The following is a 24,171-nucleotide window of genomic DNA, read 5'->3' as shown; positions in this document are numbered from 1 at the left end:
CAGGAACTGCAACAAATTCTAAGCAGGATATTTTAATATAAATACATACCTATACCATTATAGTAAAATACTACCCAAAAAAAGAGCATGTTAAAAGGAGCCAAAAAGAAAAAATAGATTGTATACCCAAAAAATGAAAATTAGGTTGTGGAAAGGGAGAGGATAGAAATTTAAACACAGGCAGGGAAGTGTTCATTGAGGAAAAAATAAGTAATAACCAAAAGTAGGTGAGAGAGTAAATCCTGAAGATATTTAAAGAAATAATATTTCAAATAAAAGAAACGAGTATAAATGTCTTTAGGCATGAGTAAAGACAGCATGACCAGAGACTGACTGAAACAGTGACCCCAGACTAGAACCATTTATTGGTATCATCTGGGAGGTCATTAGAAATACAGAAACTAAGTCCTTACTCAGACCTACTGAGAATCAATTCTACATTTTGACAAAACCCCTAGGTGATTACTAGGTAAATAAAATTTTCAGAAGAGCTGAGCTAGATAGGAATAGGGGATGAGAAAAAAGAAGTAGCATGGGACCAGGTTACATAAAATCTTGTTAGATTTTTATCCTGAGTTATAGGATAGCCATTGCATAACAGTGAGCTGAACAGTGAATGATCTCCAGCTACTGTTGGTTCAGATGCCTCCTTTGTGTCAGTCATTAAAAGAAGACCTTATTTTCTCCAGACTGTTTACTATTTTTGATAGCACTGTCAGAATAGGTGCACAATTCCACAAGCAATATGAGAATGATGTTCTCTACAACTGCACACTGCACCATCACACAGCAGGCTCACAATTTACATTTTTTAAGGATCCCCAGCATTCTATGGGGGGAAAAAAAAGGAAGCAAAAAGCACATAAGATTTGAGGGCTTTGTCCACAATCCAAGTAAAAGATGATGGTGGTTTGTTTGAGATGATAAAAAGTTGTAGAATTCTGGATATAATTTGAAGGTAGCCCTGACAGGATTTACTGATAGATGTAAGAAAGTTAGTTACACGTTTTGTAAACAATTTTTGTAATTTTTATAAACAATTTTTCTGAATCCTCAAATTCCTGTGGTTTAGGCAGGGTGCATTACAATATCCTTTTTAATAGACAATGCATGTACAGTAGGAGTTGATAGTTTCTATTGTAGAAACTCAAAGAGTAGAATCCACTTGTTAGAATCATTCCAGTTATTTCTCTTCTATATTCAAAGAATCCAGGTTACTTTGTCTCCTCTCTCCTCTGAATCCCAGGAGTTTTTACTACTTTTTCTGTAGTTGTACAGCACACACTTAAGGATTGGGAGTCATACCCCACCCTGTTGAGGGCAGGGTATCTACATAAAGTATTTAGAATTCTTCTGCATGGAAGAATTGTCTGCTCCTCTCCATGTATTAATTCTTTAAAAATTAATGGGCTCGGAAATTTAATTTTGGATTATATTTCAAGAAACTTGATTTATTTTGATCAAGATGTTCCATCTTTGGCCACTGGGAGCTCTTTAGTTGGTTCCAGTGTCCCTTTGACAAACTGTCTTCAATTTTTTTGAGCTTTCTTTTATTTCTGGCACAAGAAGATATTCCAGCTTCGTCTTGGATATTTTCTGCCCTAGTCCTGGAGTCAACCATCTTTATAAGCATCCCTGTTTATTGTTTGTATGTTTTGTTGTTGTTGTTGTTGTTGTTGTTGTTTTCCTATTGGAGAATGGTGTTAGAAACCAAGATACAGAGGTGCCTCAGAGGCTCAATTGGTTAAGCGTCTGACTTGTGATTTCAGGTCACGATCTCATAGGTTGTGGGATAGAGCTTTGCTTTGGGCTCCATGATCAGTGGAGAGTCTGTATCTCTCCCTCTCCTTCTGCTCCTCCCTCACTCACTTCCTCTCTCTAAAATAAATAAATCATAAAAAAAAAAGAAACCAAGATACAGATGAGTATGCTCATTGTTAATGGGGTATCATTTTTAAGCGCCTCAGCTGACCGAAACACATGTATGTGTACTACCCAGGGATACACAAACATCTATACATATGTCTGTATATAACTGCCTGTATCCATATTAAACTAACCATGAGTTCATACTGACATCTCCAACTCTAATCCATTACTACCTGGATTATTTCAGCCACCTCCCCTTGCTTATCTATAAATTCCCATTACAGGAGTGAGAAATTTACTTAATTGTTCAGTCTTAGTATACATGTATAAAGTATTAGCATTGTGAACCCGTGCCCCTGTGGAAAACAACTTTATCAACTAGAGTACAGTGTTTATGTACAGTTCCTTTCACTTTTTACTATTACAGATTATACTCATTTTCAAAAGTTGCTTAAGTCAACACCTTCCCTCGCCCTTTTAAATTCAGGTTTTACTGCTTTACTTAATTTACATTTTACTTCTTCCTTCCTCATTAACATTTGCAAACATAATAAATTGGATGTAGTCATGTATGTCTCTCTCTGTGTGTGAGATCCATTGTTAATTTTCCCATCATGAAGCTAATCTAAATGATCTAAATACAATTAATGATCTAAAGTAGAATTTTCTACATCTTGTAAATTTGATTTATTTTCAGGTTTTGTAAAGTTTTTATTTAAATTCCAGTTAGCATACAGTGTAATATTAGTTTAAGGCATACAATATAGTGATTCAACACTTCCGTATAATACCCAGTGCTCATCAACAAGTGCGCTTCCTAATCCCCACCACCTATTTCAGGTTTTTTTAACAGCGAAATTATTAACCATTTTGTTTTTCCTCAGAACTCTGTGCTGAAACAGTACAACAGAGTGCATGGTGTTCTCTAAGATAGGCTTACAGTAGTTGGAGCTAACTCTCTCCCAGAGGAGAGATTTGATTTCACCGTTGTTCTCCTGATCACACAATGTATAATTTCTCCACATCTTCCTTTCAGCATTATTGGGCATACAGTTTAGATAGAAAATCTGTCTAAGAAGGAAGGCTGCATATCAGTGTTGTTGTCTTCTCTGCCTTGCTATTAAATATTAGCATAGTTTAAGGCACCACATAGATTCTTCATATTTTTGACCCAATATTATGCAAATTACAACCTAGAAATAACCTAAATGTGATAAAAATGGTAGAGAGAAACCTTTATCCTTGTGATTACCAAGCATATGGCTACATATCATTTAGTTCGGGTGGTGGGAAAGTTTAAAGATAAAACAAGGCTTGCTCTGTGGTTTTGACAATGAAGACAGCTCATTTCCTGTGTTGAGTTATTTAACATAAAGATTCTGGGCTTCAGATTCTAAGAGACCAGGTACGTGGTCTGCATGGAAAATAGTTATCTCACAAGGAAGTTGTAAAGATCAAATTTCATGTACAATAACAAGTGAAACTGCCTAGGACAGTGACTGTTACATGCTAAACAGTTAGTGAAGGTTAACTATGTCTCTCTTCCTCCCACCTTAGTTGCTTTCTCCCTTTCTTTAACCCAACAAATATTTTTGGTTTCAGGCTATGTTCCCTCATCCATTGGTTCCTTTGCTCACTCATTTATTCCATTCTTATTCCCCTTTCTCCTTTCTTTCTACCCTATTCTCTTCTTCCTTCCCTTTATCTTTCTCTTTTTCTCCCTTTCTTCCCCATATCTCACAGCATCTGATTTTATTTTAAAGGTATTTCAAAATTATAAAAATGCTATAATATTTTAAATCAATGCATGGCATTTTTTAAACTTAGGGATCTTCAGACACAGGTCGTAGTTAGTCTGCATCAACACGGGGCTGGGAATGGGGGTGAGATCTGATATTGGGTCAGAAATGCACTGAAGATCTCAAAAGGTGCAGGAAACTCACCCCTGTGGATCTGAGCTGGATTTATGGGAAAGCATTCTCTAATAGAGGAGGGAGATCCATATGCAGACAGTGAACTTTTCCAAAGCCAAACTTCCAAAACCAGGATCTAGATGGTTGCTATTACTAGGAGATTCAGCCTCCCTGTGGATCTTCAGGTATTCATACCCAAATGAGTTGGCTACAGCCACAGAGACATCAGGTAAAGTCCATGTGTTCAGCCCTCCCCGCTGAGTCCCAGTACCTCCACAGATAGTGTTCAGCCCTGCCCGCTGAGTCCCAGTACCTCCACAGATAGTGTTCGGCCCTCCCCGCTGAGTCCCAGTACCTCCACAGATCGTATGGTTTAACAAGTTGCAGTCTAACTTCCAATAAAATCATTCACATCACCTTTCTTCATCTTCTCTGAAAAGATACTATATGACATGTTAGCAAAGGCGTTGCTGAAATCAGTCTTCTTAAGCCTGAAAATGTTTGCTTATCTGTAACCCAAAAAAGTTCATGCAGCAGTTTTTGTTAAATACAGGTATTTTTCCTTCTCCAAATTATGCCAATATACAACTGAAGAAACATGTGATTAATAATAAATATTGATGGACAAACTGTCGTCGACTGAGAAGTTGGGGGACTATTTTATAGTGTTCTTTTGGTTTTTTGTTCTCAGTCGCTCTATTGTCATTTTTCATTCTACTATAAACTTGGGATACTGATCCTGTATATTTCCATGTGGGATTAATCGAAAGAGTATACATAAGTTCAAGAAAAACTATAGATGCTTAGAATACAATATATTCTCTTTTAGGAACAGCTTTTCTCATTGTTCTAAAATGCATAGACTTAGTTGATTTCTCTCCGTGTGTAGAATTGAATGTGCTTTCCTTGATGATTTTATGGGGCCAATGGTCAAAGCTCTAATAATAAATATTCATGGAAACATATTGCCTTCTGAAATAAACTCCCAAGTTTTCATTGTTGTTTTGGCCTCTGTTTAAAATTTGGTTGACAAAGAACGTTATGAACATGTATTCATCCGATTAACATATGGCATACAACCAGCAGACCCAGAAAAAGATGCTAACACCAGGTTTGGGCCATCTCAGCTGTAGTACACAGAGGATAAGTCTATTCAAATACATATATGTCTGTTCATGCTGCTTCTGTCCCCAACAGTCTGGATCTTTTGCATATAAACTCATAATTCCAATCTGTAACCCTATTCAAAACATTTTACTTTTAATTAGTCAAGAAAAGAAAAAAAATGAAAGAACTTTTTTAAAAAAGAAAAACAGTTGCATTTTTTAATTAGAAAACTAACCCCAATGAATAATTAACATGGCAGAGCAAATAGATAATAATTATTTGAAATTACTTAGGTTTATAATGAGAGAATCCTGGCCATGAAGTTCTCCAGTCATTCTTATTAACATGAGAGTCATTATTGTGTTAATAATCATTCTGCTTATTCTGCATCTGCTTATTCTAAAACTTGGACTCAACATTTTAAACTCCCAGGTTTCCATTAGTACCTGCTTCTTCAGCTAAATACCTTTTTTTTTCAAATTTTTATTTATTTATTATTTTTTATTCTTATGTTAATCACTATACATTACATCATTAGTTTTTGATGTAGTGTTCCATGATTCATTGTTGGTGTATAACACCCCATGCTCCATGCAGTACGTGCCCTCCTTAATACCCATCACCAGGCTAACCCATCCCCCCCCCCGCCTAGAATCTTCAGTTTGTTTCTCAGAGTCCATAGTCTCTCACGGTTCGTCTCCCCCTCTGATTTCCCCCCCTTCATTCTTACCTTCCTGCTATCTTCTTCTTTTTTTTTAGCATATAATGTATTATTTGTTTCAGAGGTACTGGCCTGTGATTCAACAGTCTTACAATTCACAGCTCTCACCATAGCACATACCCTCCCCAATGTCTACCACCCAGCCACCCCATCCCTCCCACCCCCCACCACTCCAGCAACCCTCAGTTTGTTTCCTGAGATTAAGAATTCCTCATATCAGTGAGGTCATATGATACATGTCTTTCTCTGATTGCTTCAGCTAAATATCTTAACCTTAAGCAGAGACACAATTTCCTCAAATGCCATTATTTGGGAATATATTGAGGTGCATAAGATAAAAGAATGCAGAGTATATTATCTACAAGATCTTGCCTTGCTTATTTCGTTAATTTTGATCTTATTATTGTTAACTATATTTCATATATTAAAAAGAGCCCAAAGTAGGGGATTACTACATTAACTGTTGTTTCCCAGAATGAAATGCCAACAAAATGAAATTATGAGTTCATGTGATGTATCTCTTAAGAGTCTCTCCCTGGCTTCCCCTCTCTCTTTCTCACCCTCCCTCTCTCCCTGCCTGCCTCCTTCCCTCTATTTTCTGTGAACATAATGTGCCAGGTGAATGATAGGTTATGACTGACAAAACCGAAGAACCAATAATGAGGACTATCAATCAGTATTTCTAATGATTAAAATTTCTGCCCATCCACCCAAAACCATCTCATGTAAAAGGTTTCTTGGCAGTTTGTGAGTGCTATTAATATTTTTCTCACTGTCAGTATGAGCCATATCTACAATTATGAGAAATAGGAGACAGTCCCTTCAACTATCCTCACACCAAATTGATAGCAACCCCAAAAGATAAAGTGGATACCATATCTGGGCCACCTTTCCATTTAAATTTTTCTATCTCATGTCAACTTATCATCATCATTCACTATTTTACTAAAACTTTCCATGCATTAATGATATTAATGGTAAATTAGTTTGATAAGAAACAAATGATAGATTTTCGTAACACCACCCTCCCCAAACATGCTCCTATTTTTGGAGAAAAAAAAAAGGTTTGTAGGGAACTGATTTTTTCTTAATGCCATCTCTCTGTTATTTTGTTGTATTATTTCATTGTGCGAGCTTCCCACTGTTTTACTCCTTCACCATTAGAAAGCTTAAAAGTTACCACTTTAGTTTTTTCTGCCAAGTTAAATGTCTCTTCCCTTTTTGTTCAGTTTTCACAGACTGATCTATTGCATAGAGGAAAACAGTAACACAGACCTTAGTCAAGAAGAATGCATACCTTATTGCCTAAGACAGACTCTACTGTGTAAGCCTGGCATGCACAGCAGCATCAACTTTGTCCTCACCTCTTCTTTAGCTGTTCATATTCACCTGATACTTACTGCCTGGTTGCTTCTATTTGGAAAACAGTTGTCCAGAACAGAGCTAGGTTTCATCCAGGGGTACAAACATACAACATGCACAAGCCTATTTGATATGGCTATTCTGACAAAATCACTTTGGGTTATGTTTTCTTTGAATAAATTGCTTTGGTGAGGATTTTAGAAACCATTGAAATTTTACCTTTCTTATTACCAACTAGTGGGCAAATAGTAGTATTTACTCCATTCTTGGAATGTTATGGTTACCAACATTACCTGCCTTTCCTAACCCCATCATCACCTTTTTGAAAGATGAAGATTGACTAAAAAGAGGGATGTAGGGTGTAGTAAGAGAACCTGAGATGGACTGAGAGTCAGAACTGCAGTAAATATAAGGAACTATTATGTATACTGATTGGAGAGAAAGTTATTTTGCACTGTGACTCAACCACATACAAATCGTAAGGTCAAATTGACTGAATAAACTTGGTGGGAACAAAATGGGCTTATTACGTACATTAAATGTGACTCAAAGTAACTCCCAAGTTATAACATATTGAGAATAATTTTATTCTAAAACAATTGAAATGTAAAGGACTTATATGTTTTATTTTTGTGTGTTTATGGATAGCTAAGCTATGGAATGTAAAAAAAATGCCTGTATTGTCTTCATTTTTATCCAGTTTTCACTAATGCATATGGATAGTGATCACTACAAATTCAACAGTATCATTTCAATAATTATCGATTTTATAAAAAGGTAAAGCTGTGAACAGTGGCAATTACTGAAATGATAGTGAACACAAGACAATGGAAAGTTTCATCATAAAACTTCCTGGTTGATCATGCTCATTTTATTTTTTTTAATTTTATTTTATTATGTTAATCACCATACATTACATCATTAGTTTTTTTCTTTTTTTTTTAATTTTTTTATTGTTATGTTAATCACCATATATTACATTAGTTTTTGATGCAGTGTTCCATGATTCATTGTTTGTTCATAACACCCAGTGCTCCATGCAACATCATTAGTTTTTGATGTAGTGTTCCATGATTCATTGTTTGCATATAACACCCAGTGCTCCATTCAATACATGCCCTCTTTAATACCCATCACCAGGCTAACCCATCCTCCCACCCCCCTCCCCTCTAGAACCCTCAGTTTGTTTCTCAGAGTCCATAGTCTCTCATGGTTCGTCACCCCCTCTGATTCCCCCCCTTCATTTTTCCCTTCCTACTATCGTCTTTTTTTTTTAACATATAATGTATTGTTTATTTCAGAGGTACAGGTGTGTGACTCATCAGTCTTACACAATTCACAGTTCTCACCATAGCACATACCCTCCCCAATGTCTATCGCCCAGCCACCCCATCCCTCCCACCCCCCACCACTCCAGCAAACCTCAGTTTATTTCCTGAGATTAAGAATTGCACATATCAGTGAGATCATGTGATACATGTCTTTCTCTGATTTACTTATTTCACTTAGCATAACACTCTCCAGTTCCCTTCATGTCATTGTAAATGGCAAGATTTCATTTTTTTGATAGCTGCATAATATTCCATTGTATAGATATACCACCTCTTCTTTATCCATTCATCTGTCGATGGACATCTTGGCTCTTTCCATAGTTTGGCTATCGTGGACATTGCTGCTATAAACATTGGGGTGCACGTACCCCTTCGGATCCCTACATTTGTATCTTTGGGGTAAATACCTATTAGTGCAATTGCTGGGTCATACAGTAGCTCTATTTTCAGCTTTTTGAGGAACCTCCATACTGTTTTCCAGAGTGGCTGCACCAGCTTGCATTCCCACCAACAGTGTAGGAGGGTTCCCCTTTCTCTGCATCCTTGCCAACATCTGTCGTTCCCTGACTTGTTAATTTTAGCCATTCTGACTGGTGTGAGGTGGTATCTCATTGAGGTTTTGATTTGGATATCCCTGGTGCCAAGCCATGTTGAGCACTTCTTCATGTGTCTGTTAGCCAAGGGGAGCAAAGGCAAAAACGAACTATCGGGACTTCATCAAGATAAAAAGATTTTGCACAGCAAAGTAAACAGTCAACAAAACCAAAAGACAACTGACAGAATGGGAGAAGATATTTGCAAATGACATATCAGATAAAAGGCTAGTATCCAAAATCTATAAAGAACTTATCAAACTCAACACCCAAAGAACAAATAATCCAATCAAGAAATGGGCAGAAGACATGAACAGACATTTTTCCAAAGAAGACATCCAGATGGCCAACAGACACATGAAAAAGTGATCATGCTCATTTTAAATATTTGAAACAGAGTTCTCAAGACAGGTGACTTTCTCCATTACTAGAAAACTTGAAATTTTATATTTGAAGGGACTTCTAGGATGCAGTTTTTTCCCAGATCTTTTCTCTTTATTTTCCCTACATTTTCTGTGGCTCTCCTTTTATCAACCAAACTTAAATTTTACAGTGTTCATTGCTCTGTAGCACTGTGACAATTTGAACAAGAGTTCAGACTATCATAACTTCCATTGTGGAAAATATTATTAGAACTTATTTATTCAACACGTATGTAATGAGAACTTTCTAGATGCCAGGGGCAGGCCCATCAGTGAACAATTCATGCTCTCTTCTTGTGGGTTTTATTAATTATAGTCACCCTCAGATAATATTTTCCTGGATGGTATTAGAGGTTGAAATACAATTCATTAAAGACAGACTTAAAGTCACTCCAAGAAGTATATTTAATAAATTTACATGCAGTGGCTTACAAATGGCTCTTTGTGATACATTAGTGATTTTTCATTTGAAAATAATTTAAGAAATGGCTTGCAAGCAAAGGTACTAGTTGATGGTATTGCCAAGAATAGTGACAAGGCAAGTAGATAAAATAGCCTGTGAGGTATATGAAGGTGAAAGTCTTTGTTCATTCAAGTCCATAACATGTATTGCTTTTCAGTCAGTAAAGATGTTTGCTATATACAACAAAACTGACAATTACTAGAGCCCAACATAATATTCTGTCTTTAGATAGGATTGGGGAAGTTTTCCAAATACTTTAAACTAACAGTCACCACTGTACATGTTTTTTCAGACAGTGGATTAAAAAAATATATATATTGGTAACATTATTATGGAGAGAGAAATATAAATACACTAAATTTTTAAAAATAGCTTAGGCCGATAACACTTCACTTTTTGAAAAAAGGGTGGGGCATTGTAAAATCATTGTCAGTTACAGTTCATTAAAGGGTATGCATAAATTAGAATTTCTCTCTGAAAGTTATATATTTATAGAAACTTATAATGCCCTTAGAGCTACTTCCACTTTATTTCTATTTGTATTTTTATACCCATTTGAGAAGTCCTTCCCTTTCCCTCTTTGGTATTCACATTGCTTTTTGCTGCTTTCAGCTGTCCATAGTTGGTCATCATGTCCACAAGTCACCCTCCACTTTTTTCCTCACTCAGTCCGTCTGGATCTAGAGTTGGCTTTTTAACAAATGACAGTAATAACAGGAAATGGTTTTATATCATACTTTATAGGTAGAATGAACTCAGGAGAAAAAAAAGAGCCTATCTCTTTAAGGATCAACTGGAATTTGGCATATAATGAAGGAATTAGTTTAGGATACTTCAAAGAAGGCACTTAAAAGGAAATTACATGGGCACCTGGATGGCTCAGTACTTAAGCATCTGCCTCCGGCTCAGGTCATGATCCCAGGATCCTGGGACTGAGGCCCATGTCAGGCTCCTTGTTTGGTGGGGAGCCTGCTTCTCCCTCTACCTCTGCTCTTCCCCCTGCTTGTGCGCTCTTTCTCTCTGCCAAGTAAGTAAATAAAATCTTTTCTTAAAAAATAAATTACATAAGGTGCATCATTAGTTATGTAGCACCTTTGGATTATATTTTTAATTGTATAAACTCACTTTTTTCTTGAAGGTGCCACTAGCCTATTAAGGGAAGTTCTGAGACACTAAACTATTCAAGTAATTGACAGTAACCTCAAGAATGAAAATACATAGTCCCAGAACCTAAGTCTGAATATAAAAATGAGCACTGGTTGAATTTTTAGACAAATCACATTATCTCTTCAAAGTTCCCATCTCTCTTATCTCCCATCACCTTTTCAGCAAAATCTGATAGTTAAGATTACTTCTTTTTTCCTTTATTTGCCCATTTTCCTCTTTCCTAAATGGTTCTTTTTACTTGTGTTATGTGCACGAAATTTTGAAGATAATAGAATATACATGGTAGTTGATTTCATGGGAGTGGTTAGATTTATCCATCTGTATCATAGCTCCTGTCTGTATCTCTTGACTGCTGGCTGAGAAGATAGTGAGCCCCACCTTCTTGGTCACAATTACCCAGAGTGGAGCTTCCAGCAAGAAGACCTAGGGATGGAGGTGGGAGCAGGTCATGGCTCAAAAGCTGTAGACAATCCCTGTTATTGCCTATATTTAGATTTTCTTGAATAAATGTTTCTTCATTTTTTTTTATGCTCTTCAATTTCCAGAGACTTTGAATTCTTTTTTGTTTTCCCCAGTTATGGGTAAATATTAGTTTTGAAGGGTTGCCATAACAAATCACCACAAACCAAGAGGCCTAAAACAGCAGAAATTCTTTCAGAATTTTGGAGGTCAGAAGTATGAAATCAAGGTCTTGAAAGGGTCATGCTCTCTCTGAAGCTTCTACAGGAAAACCCTCCCTTGCCTATCCCACTTTCTGGTGGTTCTTGACATCTTTAACTGTGGCAGGATAACTCCAGTCAGTTTGTGTCTCTGTCTTCACATGGCCATCTTCTTGGTGTCTCTGTATGTCCTCCTCTGATAAGGACGCCAGCCCCTGGATTTAGGGCTCACCTAAATCCAGGATGATCTCATCTTAAGTCCCTTAACTTGATTACATCTGCAAAGACACTATGTCCAAAGAAGGTCACATTCTGAGGTTTTGAGTGAATGTGAACTTTAGGACATTAATGATTGTTTTACTGAGAAGCAGGTTTGTGGAGAAACTCATGCTGCCGTTCCAGAAGTGGAAGTTCTTCTTCTTCTTCTTTTTGAGATTCATTAAGTTATACTTAATATACAGAAAACCTGCACATACTTAATGTACATATTTTGATCTGTTTGCACCTACATATATCTGATGACACCATCACCACTATCAAGATCATAAACATACCTATCATCTCTAAAAGACTTCTTGTATCCCCTCACTTCATGTGTGTACATGTGCTAAAAACACTTACCTTGAGATCTGCCCTCTTAACAGAGTCTTAAGTGCAAAACACCATATTGTTAACTATAAGCACTATGTTGTACAGATCTCTAGAACATATTAATCTAGTATACCTGTAACTTTATACCCACTGATCAACTACCCACTTCTCCTCTCCCCATCTTCTCCCAACTAACATCCTATTCTCTGCTTCTAGACTATTTTAGATTCCACCTGTAAGGAAGATTATGTGGTATTTGTCCTTCTTTAACTGACTAATTTCACTTAGCATAATGTAATCCAGGTCCATTGTATTGTCACAAATGATAGGATTTCCTTCATTTTTAAGGCTGAATAATATTTATATAGAGAGATAGAGTTACCGATATATCTCATTTTCTTTATCCATTCGTCTGTTGATGGACATTTGGGTTTTTTCCATTTCTTGGCTATTGTAATTAATGCTGCTTAATTGCCTCTTGATTGCAATATGTGTAAGAGAATTATCACTCAGCTCTCTTTATTTCCTAGCAGTATTGATGTCCTGATTAATTTCCCAATTATATCATAATAAACTTTGATAGAATACCAAATATTACATGCTAACATTTCCCATTTTTATTACTTGAAATGTTTGGCTCTCTGAATATTTTGACTTTATTATTTTGATGTAGGTTGTATTTGAAGCAAATGTTCTTTCTTTTTTTTTTTTTAGTTTTATTTTATTATGTTATATTAGTCACCATACATTACATCATTAGTTTTTGATGTAGTCTTCCATGATTCATTGTTTGTGCATAACACCCAGTGCTCCACACAGAACGTGCCCTCTTTAATACCCATCACCAGGCTAACCCATCCCCCCACCCCCCTCCCCTCTAGAACCCTCAGTTTGTTTCTCAGAGTCCATAGTCTCTCTCATGGTTCATCTCCCCCTCCGATTTCCCCCACATTCATTTTTCCTATTTGAAGCAAATGTTCTTTCTTTGAACTTCTGCACTTCAATTTTATTTGAATATCATTGGCATACAATGTTACATTAGTTTCAGGTGTTACAACATGGTGATTCAACTTCTCTATATGTTATGCTATGCTCACCACAGGTGTAGCTACCATCTCTCATATAACACTATCAACTATATTCCTTATGCTGTACCTTTTATTCCTGTGACTTTTTCATTTAAAATACATAAAAATTATATGTAGTACTCCCTACCAGGATACTTTTGGAAAAGACAAAAATGAAATTATAACCTGAATAGCCGCTCCTCTGAACCTTATGCATTACTTAACTGGAATCATTAACCAAAATGTAATAATTAATAGTTATCCTTCACACTGGTGTCGCGAGTCCCAAAGCAAAGAGTTTCTCTGCATGCAGACCCCAGAAATTTTGACAACACTAGTAATAGTATTTCAGTAACAATTTGTGAGACAAAAGCTAACCCTAAACTCTAACCCTATGGATAGAAAAAGATAGTTCTTTATTAGGTGCTGGTCCTGACTCATATGAAATGTTAAATACCACAGTTCTACCTCAACTCAGATGATTTTAAATATAATTTATGTGAAAAACAAGCAGAAAAAAGATGTGGGTGAATGGATATAAATGCTAAACAGTCTCGAAGTCTCTAAGCAGAACAACAAAAGCAGAATTTACTTAAACATATTTGGTAAGCATTAAAATATGAAAATTCATAATACTATCGAGACATCTACCAAGTAAAGAAATGTAATGAGCTCTCAGGCATTTGGGGCAATGGATTGGTAGAATGTAAAACCATGAGAGATTAGCCAGAAAAGGCAGATAGGAACCACGTTATACAGGACCTTAAAATGTAGGCTAAGGAGTTGAGACTTGGAAATGTTATGTAGGAAATGGTTACAGCAGGAAGAATTTGCTCTGCTTTGTTTGCATTAGAGCTTTTGAAATTTATTTTTTTAACTACACACACAAAAAAAACTTCCTTTTATTGAAATTTTATTTCAGACCTTACTATATTAGGCAAACAACTCTGAAGCAGAAACAGAGCTCAGGATCCTGGGTCTTTGAACTTTTCCTCACTGTCTGCCCGTTGCTGAAAATTCCTCCAGAGACACGTTGGCTTCACACCATACACCATCCCCAAATCAGTCCAAATCAGGCTGCTCCAATGACTATTTTGTTTTCTAAGTTTTGCTTTCACAGGAAAGATTGAAAATTTATTTAGAAAGTAAACGAATCTCCTGGATAAGTTAAGAAAGAACAAATTCCTTGGCATTTCTTTCATTCAGATAATGTCATATATATATATATTGGGAGTAGTTGGGGGAACACTGTGTTCTTCCTGTGACTGAGTTTGTTTTCTATCTCATGCCTTCTCTTAGGTCCTTCTACTGGCTTCTGTCATAGCACTTACAACATTGCTGTGTAGTTTTGGATAATTCATCTGGCTCCCCGTTAAACTCTAAGCTTCTCAAGAGGAGGAACCATGCATTACTTTTTATTTATCTAGCTCTTCACACAGTGATCGATATAGATGGGCACTTAATGTCTATTTCTTTACTAAGTAAATAACATTAGTAAGGTATGTACTTTATGTTCTGAGTTTTTTAGTGAATTAGTAGATTTCTTTTAAATCTCAGATGCCTAGAAGGCACTTCACTATTTACTGAAAATATTCTTTCCCTGAAGAAATATCAAAAGCCACAGGTTATTTCATGATGCTTTTGGAATAGGAGTTGTAACGCCTGAGGCAACACGAGTAAAAGCTGGCAGACAGGAAACGCGTTTTCTACAGAATCCATTAGAGCTCTCTGAGACTTGTATCTCTGGGTTTGTGTTTGATACCTGGAGAATTACCAGCTTTGCTTGGCCCTTTGCTTCATGGCTTGGAGTCCTCATTAAAATGATTTCCAGGGCCTCTCCCTGGGCTTGACCGTTAATGACTGTATTGACATCCAAGCATTGCCCTCTGGGTGACAGATTAGTTGAGGCCTAATCTCACTTCACTCTTAATGATTTAACCTAGATAGCTTTTAAGCCAAATCAGAGAGCTGGCCAGTCAGGTGGCCTAGCACACCAATTTTGAACGGGCACCAAATCGCATCTGGAAATATCACATGATGGATAAGAGATACTGTTTTATCAGAACTCCCCTTCAGAATTTCAGTGTAAAGAAGTACTCTGATAAAAAGACTGGGTTAGTAGATGCTCAAACTCTTATAAGCAAATATTAAGCAAATAATTAAGGCCTATTTAAAGATTTGCCAAATACTAGCCTGTCTTTGTCTACCCAGCCTGCACGTTATCTTGGCCAAAATATGTCACACATTGAAAGAAAAAGAAATGAGTGTGCTATATAGTTGTAAAAATAACAATCATTTAATATTTGTTAACCAAGTATTTATTTAGCACCTACTATTTGTCATCAAGATCCTACTCTCATGCTGCTTATGTTCTGGATGAGCAGGGCAGAATATAAACCATAACAAAATAAACGAACATGAAAATGTCAGAAAGAAATTTCAGCAAATCTAGTCTGTTATGTGTTTACTGTATAAAATAGATAGTTCACAGATAGCAATTAAAAAGAGATAGCAGGGCGCCTGGATGGCTGTCATTAAGGATCTGCCTTCGGCTCAGGTCATGATCCCGGGGTCCTGGGATCGAGCCCCGCACCGGGCTCCCTGCTCCGCAGGAAGCCTGCTTCTCCCTCTCCCACTCCCCCTGCTTGTGTTCCTGCTCTAAATAAATAAATAAATAAATAAATAAATAAATAAATAAATAAATAAAAAGAGATAGCACTTGGAACCTAGCTCAATGTGGAAAGAGAAAAAACAAGAAAATTAGAGAATATTAACTGAACTTATTAAAATGGAAAGAAATTGAGTAAAGTGGGACAAGGGATATAGGGTTCTTTGAGAAGAACATGAGGACTAAATTCATACCCCTACCCCCCATATTAAAAATAGCATACTATAATGAGATAACTGGTCAGAATTGGGTTAATTGTAAAGAATCCTTTAACAGTCTTGTAAAAGAGAAAGATCTATACTGCAGGAAAACAGTCAATTCAGTTTCAGGAATTCATAAGCCAGTCTAGGGGATGGTAAGACCATGGGCTAAGAATTGGCTTGTCCCACTGGAGTTACTAAGTCACTTTGATCCTTCCGATCTGCAGAGCTGACAGTGCCTGTCAGACTCAGGACCCTAAAAATTATATAGTCAAAGTTATTTTGTTTTACATTCTTTATAATAGAAAACAAAAGCATAATTACAAGATTATCAAAATCTTGTCAAAATGTCAAGATAATTTTGTAAATACAGTAGGCTTTAGAATAAAATGCAGTTGTTGCACTTTCAAAGTACATCTGAATAAAATGTACCACAATATTCTCCTTCAAATTTTACTGATGTTCATCATCTATGATTCCAATGCACAAGAAAATGCAGGGCACATAAATGCTGAATCAGAGAGGAATAAATTTTGCCCAGTGTATGATATTCCTTACTGCATTTAGGTAAGACATAAAATACCGTTCTGTAAATTTCTTTGCACTCTTCCTGCATGCCCTGAATTGCCAGCCACAAATGTTCCCAGAATTTATTTTTTGAAGAACTTTCATTTTTCTTGGCAAGGTAAATGTCTTTTCAAGTCATTACATGAGATTGAAATATTTCTATTTAATATTAGCATTTAAGCTAGTGCATCCTAAAATCAGGCTCTAGGTTTGCTTTCCAAATGATTTTTATTCGCCAAATTGTCATTCCTCAAACATCATTTTGAATTAATATTGCTATGATACCACACAGTGTGATTAAAAATACATAATGTTGGTTGGAAATTCAGTCTATTCTGAAAAAAATTCCAGTCTTACTTCCTTTACCTTGTCATTACTAAGGGTTAAAATTTCATCTTGAGAACATGAGGTGCTCTAGAAATAACTGAAGCAAAGAAAATCATTTAAATGTTATGAGTTTAATAAAATTCATATGTTTTCTCAACCTGATCTTCAGTATTGATATTTCATCTTCTTATAATTTTTTAAAAATATATTTAGTAAAATTCAGTGAACTTTCTCAGAATCAGAGTTCTGATTGAGCAGCATCTTAATTGAGGGGTCTGAGAGTTTGGGTCAATAAAGTAGAGGAAACAATTCCAGAATTCCAGGATATTCTTTCTTCATTCCAGTACTATAATTTTTAATCTTTAGGGCACATATGAATTTCCTGGCGTGATTGTTAAAAAATTGTAGATACACATGCATTATTCCCAGATATTCTCATCTGGTAGGTCAAATATTTTTTAAAACTATAGAACAACATTAGGAAATGTACAGTCATAAGTCAATAGTCAAAATGTTTACTCCTTGTGAACATCTTAGTTAATCACAAAATATCTAGGATAAGGCAATAAAACAAGGACCAAATAAAGTTGGATAACAAAACATGAATAAAGAAAGTTCTTGAAGTCTTCTTATTGGAAAGATTATGTAAAGAGATAGATGGCAGAGATATGTTCAAAGAGCAGAGGTATAGGTACTTATTAGGCATTTAATAATTTAATATTTAGAATAATAAGTTGAAAATATCAGGACCATGCTTAGATTGAATCAATGAACATTTGCTGCATAACAGGCAAATTGCTGCATGCTAACTATGCAAAGAGAAGTAAGATACACCTGCCAGTGTTAGGTCATCTTTGCTGCTAACAAAGCATTCTTTTAAAACAATTAAATAGAAAGTAATTAAAGTAAACGAATGGCATTTATGCTGTGAGTACATGTGGATAATTAGTGTAATCTAAAAATTTTCGATATTTCTATGCCTAAAAAGTGATTTCATGTGGGGACACGGATAATGAGGAGGTAGAAGACAAAGCACTCCTCTTCCTCTGTTTTCTTTTTCACTGAATGCCATTCCATCCTCTACCATACCTCTTCCTTCCCCAGCCACCTCTACATCTCAATCCCATTCATGGCTCCTTTCCATTCACTCATGAATCTTTCTCTTCTAATGTCCTCAACCCCTGTGCTTTATTTTATTTCTACTTTATTTCTTCAACACTGGTGTTTTAATTGACTCCTAACTGGTCCTTTTGCCTCCAGTCTTTCACCATAATGGTCCATTCCTCAAACCACAGACTGTGTTGTCTTTCTGAGATAGATGTGGATCCTAACATTCTAATGCAGAAGATTAACAAATAGCCTTTGTGTATTCCTCTCTAAGAATAACGTCTCAACACTTTCTCTCAGCCTTAAGGTTTTAGCATTCATTCATTCACTCACTCATTCTTCCACAAAAATGTAGTGGCTACAGTACTAAAGATGCAAAGTATGTTTGTATAATAGAAATATAGCCATTAGCAAATTTGACCCATGTTCACCCCTCAAAGAATTCTAGTCTAGTGGACAATGGTATTCTGTATGAGAATGCACCCATTTCTCACTCCACCCTCAGCTTCTAGTATGCAGCTTCCCTTTTAAAACTTCCCTATCTCGCTTCCCTCAAAATATGTGTACTCAGTTTGAGGGCCCCTGCAGTTCTTACAGTTTCTGAGAAGTTTCTTACCTCTTATGCTTTCCCTTCTACCTGTGCCTAGAATATCCTTCCTTCTGTTCTATACCAGACATGGTCTTCCCCACTCAAATCTCTGCTATCCTTTCTATGACTGACATGGCATTTCAAATCATTTAAAAAAATGTAGTTTTTTTTTAAAAAAGAAGGGAGAAATGTCAGTATATAGGACTATAATAAAATATTTGACATTCCTGTCTGTCAAAAAAAGAAAAGAAGTAAAATGTAAAGATCAAAGACCAAGGATTTTTAAATTATTTGCTCATCCAAATTATGAGCTACCCATGAGGCATTGTCAGAATACCTGTACAATCTTTTTTTTTAAAGATTTTATTTATTTATTTGAGAGAGAATGAGAGATAGAGAGCACAAGAGGGAAGAGGGTCAGAGGGAGAAGCAGACTCCCTGCCGAGCAGGAAGCCCAATGTGGGACTCGATCCCGGGACTCCAGGATCATGACCTGAGCCGAAGGCAATCACTTAACCAACTGAGCCACCCAGGTGGCCCTCCCTGTACAATCTTAACGTGGCCTTCCACTTTCCAGTCCATGTTATAGAAAGATTTAGCCACCATAAATTTCACACAACTCCCTTCCCTACGTAAGTATGTAACATGTGTCATGGCACCACAGACCTTTGGGTAAGGATTTTAAAAAGATTTTTTAACATGCCATCCTCCTGGCCTGGGTTTTAGCATTGTGAAAACCATCTATCTTTGTATCAATAAACATTAATAATGGACAAGTGAATATATGAATGAATGTATGGATAGATGGATGAATGTCCTTGCTGTGACACAGAGGCTCCTAAACTCAGATTCCTGATCCCATGCCTGCCTTCTATGTCCAACTGTACAGGATTTGACTGCCATTTTTACTTCCTAGTCTGAGATGCCTTTATTCCCGGACCCTAACTGCTCTGATTCCCTTGCAAATGCCACACACCTATTTCAATTTCATCATTCTCTTTCTTTGGAAATGAAGCCCTAGATAAACCTCTACTCTCAGTACCTAGGACCCTTCTGTCCAGTGATGATGTTTTCACATGATGATCATCCATCTTCATGTATGTTTGAATCTCTTATTATTGATCTTTAACACTGACTCATGTTAAGATGGTATCCAGTGGTAGCTTTAGTGGCATCTGATTTTGACAGGCTTTGTCAAGCTCTACTTGGGCATTCCACATTAAGGAGGTCCATCCATAAGTAGAGGCACCACAATCAGTGATAAGATCAAAGGGGTTCCCTAGTCTAGATGGGTAAAATCTCTTTAAGGTAGAAGTCTTGTCACTACCAATGGGGTCCTAGAAAGACAGGGAATCTTCCCAACCTTAACCATAGAGGTAGAGTCACATTAAGGACTTAGGTAAGAAAAAAATATAGAGAGGTATGATTCTAGAGTTCACTACAGTGGGAGGGCATAGGAGAAAATCTCTGTGCCACCATTTTTCCTACTGAGTCCTGATGAGTCGTCACTTTTCCAAGAGACTTTGAACTGATTTGGTTAAAAACTGTCATCATATAAAGATAAAAAATGTCACCATTTATTTTTGTAATTCATATACTAATAAATTCACTTGCTGACATAGGCAAGTATGATGGTTAATTTTATGTATTAACTTGGCTAAGCTATGGAGCTCAGTTGTTTAATCAAATATTAGTCTAAATGATGTTGTGAATGTATTTTGCAGATGTGATTAATATTTACAGTCAGTTAACTTTAAGTCAAGGAGATCATCCTTACCCTTCACAATGTAGGTAACCCTCCTCCAATCCATTGAAGGCCTTAAGAGTAAACACTAAAGATGCTCTGAGAAATAATTTTTAAGAGTAACATATAACTCCTGCCTGGGTTTCCAGCCTTTCAGCCTGGCCTATAGATATTGAACTTTCCAGTCCCCACAGTCACATGAGCCAATTCTTAAAATCTCCCACTCTCTTTCTCTTAGATAGATTATACATAGATAGATACATAGATACATATAGATACAGATATCCTATTTCCTATTGGTTCTATTTTCTGGATAATCCTGACTGATACAGTGGTATAAACAATTGCTTTTTTCCTGACTAGTTGTTGAGATGGGTACAAACCTGTATTGTGTCAAGGGGAAAATTGTGCACTTTTAGAAAGCTAGGTAGAGGATGGCCTTGGCATGCAGAACACTCATCTTCCAGCTATGGATTAGTGAACTGTCCCTCTGTTCATCCCCTCCTAATGCTGCCTTTGTTCTAACTTGATAGAAAATGGCAGTTTGGCCTTGCACCACAGCATCTTCTCAACGGAATATTTGGGGCTATTCAAGGGATTTTTGTAGGCTCCAGATGTGAAATTTAAGAGAAAATCATTGAACTGTTTCTTTTTACCACTTAACCTTGAGAATTCATTTCAGCAGAAAATGAAGAGATAAAACTACTTTTATAAAACTTACAGTCTCTTTCTAGCTGTTAGAAAAATGCAACTTTTTGGCTTGATTAGCAGAAAGGACTTGGTTCCTTCTGCAGATGACACCTTTAAGTATTACTAGGGTAGGAGGATGGGAAAGTGTTAGATTGTCACAAATTCTTAAATTCTTCTTGTATCACAGGCCATCTGCAATGGGGTAAAATTGGCTCAGAGAGAGCCTAGGATTCAGAATGAACTTGGGGGAGAGAAACAAAGTTGTAGGGGCATGAACAAAGCATAGCTTAGTGGGAATATCATATCCAGATCCAAAATAAGAGTGCAGTGAAGCATTTCCTTTCAGGGTACAGGTTGTTAAAGCATGAGGGTAGAAGTCAGCAAAGACAAATGCAACAAACATCATTCTTCCTTGCAAGACTAAGACTGTTCCAAAATCAAGAACTGCGTTTTATTTACCTGTGTATCCCCAGTAGCTAGCATGTGACTGGTGCATGGAAGAGACTTAGAAACTTTTGGGGGGAAATACTGTATGGATGCATGAATTTATGTGCAAATGAATAAATGCAGGAACTTTCATTTATGAATGAATTAATAAATGAAAGAATAATTAAAAGTTTAGGCCAGGAGGCTCTTGGCATAATCAAATTTGATCAACGTCCCCAAAGGAAGTCTGGGACTGTAAGGCAAAGCTTTTCCATGTCTGAAGAGGAATGGAGAATTCCACAGCTTACTAATACAGGGTTTTGAGCACAGAAAAGCAGCAGAATCAAAATGGTAAGGTCAGTAGTAATGACTCAGTTGCCAATACTAGAATGTTTGATTGGAGCCTAGTAACAATCTCCTGCCCCAGGTAGAGATAGATGCTAGACACGTGGTGAGAGACTTAGCTTATGGATAAAGATTAAATGCCTCTAGGAGTCAGAACTCAAAACAATTTCTGACACTTCCCACTTTTCCTGTCCTGCATCTCTGAACCATATGATCAACAGCTAGTTTCCTAGTACTTAGTTAATATTTATTTTGAGATTTTGAATGACTTTTCAAGGGCTGGAATGAAAGTAAAAAATTGTAGTTAAGAGTAGAAGCCAGATTTTGTTAAGGACATGATAAATAAATAATAGAACATCCAGATAATATTATTTAGAATGCATATAAAGAGTTTATAATAAATATTTCAACCATAAAGTTAAATTTTATAAAATTTTATAAAATTGTGAATGCACTATAATCTGAATCATCCTTCAAAAAAAAGACGTGTCAAAATTTAAGGAATTCTAAGAGGGCTTCTCGGTGATGAATCCATGGGTGATTTATTTTGTTTCTTCTAGTTTTCTAATATCATCCAAATAGTCTATAATGAGCATATATTAATATTACAATAAAAATAATTTTAGTCATTTATTTTCATTTTAAAAACATTGTTTAATTCTCTTCAGTCACTAATAAATTAATATTGGTCCCACAAGCCCCAGATTTCGCTTTAAAACCTGTATAAGTTCTTCAGAAATTATCTGAAGAAGGAGTGTGTATGTGATTGTGTGTGTCCCTATATGTATGTTAAGTTCATTTATAAAGGAATCAATTGCACCTCCATTATGCAAAGGTATTGGTATTGATCCAATTAAACTTTCTGTGTAAAAAAAACAAGAACTAGGGTCTTGGGACAATGAATTAGATGCTTGACAGATATTTATCAAGTGAATGAAGAAAAGAAAGAAATATGAAGGTAAGGACGGTGAAAGGTTGTGAGAAATTCACTCTGTTTTAGAAAAGATTTTGAGAGGCAATTCCTGAATTCTTTATTGGTATGTAGGATTGCATCAATGTAAAACAATGTTTTTACTAACTAATAAATGTGCTTTATTAGAATTTTAGGGGATACGCAACAATAGGCAAAAAACAAAGAGGATGAGGTACCTGGACTGATCACTGATTTTTGGCAATTCATTTCCACTCTCTTAACTTCAGAGTTCTTACTAAGTTTGTGTCAGCAATTAACCAGAGAACGCCTAAAGTCTCTCCTTCATTTGGGCCTTGTGTTCCATGAATCTGTTCTACTGTGTGGCATATTTATGGCTGGCAGCTTTTTCAAATATCAGTAGGGATTTTCTAAAAATAAGATTGCCCTAATCTGTTTAACTTGGTGAAAAGCCTAAAATGGAATAAAATTATATTTAACAAATTAGCATTTTTAAAAGAAAAACTGAGTTTCTGACATAAATTCTGAAAATTATTATCGCTATCCTATATGATTTATTATTTGCTGTATTATTGTGAAAGTTTTTTTTATTTTTTTAGATTTGTTTATTTATTTTAGAGAGAGAGAGAGCACAGTGGCAGAGGGATGGGGGAGAAAGAGGCAGAGGCAGAAAGAATCTCAAACTGATTCCTGCTGAGCATGGAGCCCGATGCAGGGCTCCATCTCATGACTCTGAGATCATAACCTACGTGGAAATCAAGAGTCAGATGCTCAACCGACTGAGCTACCCAGGTACCCCTGTAAAAGTTTTTAAAGAGGAGGAAAATTAAAATCCTATGTGCTATCTGACTGGGCTATGTTTGGAACACAGAGCTCTCTCATTTCTAGATGTAAATCATCCCCCTCTTAGATTTTAACCTCCCTGAAGACAGACACTACATTTTTGTTTACCCTTTTCCCTTAAATGAAAAAGCTTATACTTAAAAGTATCACTGGTGATTGAAAAAATAAAACTCAACAGAATGGATGAAATAAGGTAGGATGAGATGAAATGGGTTAAGCTTGAGAGAAGTAGAATAAATTATAAATGAAATGGAATGGTTTGCACTAAGTGTAAAAAAAGTTTTAATTCTTTCTTCCCTTCTCTGTATCCAAATTGGATCTCTGCCTAAGTAGTTGCTAAAGCGTATAGTAACCATTAAGCACCCTTTCTTCTGACCTACTGCCACAATTAGTTGGCAACATTTAAATGGACCAAAATTATTTATTATTTTTACTATTGTTAATAACTGCTAATTTCTTTATCTGTTAG

The sequence above is a fragment of the Eumetopias jubatus genome, unplaced genomic scaffold (assembly GCF_037043125.1).
Source record: "Eumetopias jubatus isolate StellerSeaLion01/CBP00866 unplaced genomic scaffold, mEumJub1_p1.0 scaffold_9, whole genome shotgun sequence".
Classification (NCBI taxonomy): domain Eukaryota; kingdom Metazoa; phylum Chordata; class Mammalia; order Carnivora; family Otariidae; genus Eumetopias; species Eumetopias jubatus.
The sequence above is the reverse complement of the archived record's forward strand: the minus strand, read 5'-3'. Positions refer to the sequence as shown.